Source organism: Penaeus monodon, chromosome 19 (assembly GCF_015228065.2).
Source record: "Penaeus monodon isolate SGIC_2016 chromosome 19, NSTDA_Pmon_1, whole genome shotgun sequence".
Lineage (NCBI taxonomy): Eukaryota > Metazoa > Arthropoda > Malacostraca > Decapoda > Penaeidae > Penaeus > Penaeus monodon.
The window spans coordinates 8,316,782-8,317,447 of NC_051404.1; the positions used below are offsets into that span (position 1 = coordinate 8,316,782).

Sequence of the window (666 nt, forward strand, 5' to 3'; positions counted from 1 at the left end):
TTCATATAAATTATACACCATTCCGACAATAAACAAAAATGTCAACACGTTACACCTCCATTCATCCACCTATGTATTAATAACATTCCTCTACATAAATCTATAGTAAACAAAAGTCATTCACAACCGAGACAGAAGTACTCTACGTCGATAAGATGGATATATCCTTGTTTGTTTGTATTCTTTGCCTCTATCTATTTTATTAGATTTTTTAGTCTTGTTTTTGTATTCGCTACAGGAATCTTATTGAATATCTGATATGAAAGCGGATGTTGATGTGTTTCAAGGTAGTTTGTGATAAGATATTTTATTATTAATTATCGAATAATTTCCGGGTATATGCTTTGATTTATACTCATATTTCTGAAGGATAAGAATACATAGATTTACATAGTTATATAAAAAAAAAACATCACAAATACAAAAATATGCAAGAAGAAATGCAAGAACATACCCAAGAATACAAGAAAGTACCACAAATTACCAGGAAAAAGCACAAGAAAAAACGAAAAAAATAAATAATAAAAAATGCAAGAAAAAATACGAAAAAACACAGACAAACACTAGAATATACACTTTTAGAAATCAAGAAAAAGGTACAAGAAAAAGAAAAAAAAAAACAAGTCCCAGAAAAATACACAAAAATACCCCTCCTCCCCCCCCCCC

General features: G+C 29.3%; 1 protein-coding gene across 1 annotated transcript in view; it reads right to left on the reverse strand.

The window, feature by feature from the left end:
* The window catches only part of LOC119585045 (sarcoplasmic calcium-binding protein 1-like), a gene marked incomplete at its 5' end in the record, with an annotated part of 7,415 nt that overhangs the window by 1,153 nt on the left and 5,596 nt on the right, over positions 1–666 (reverse strand).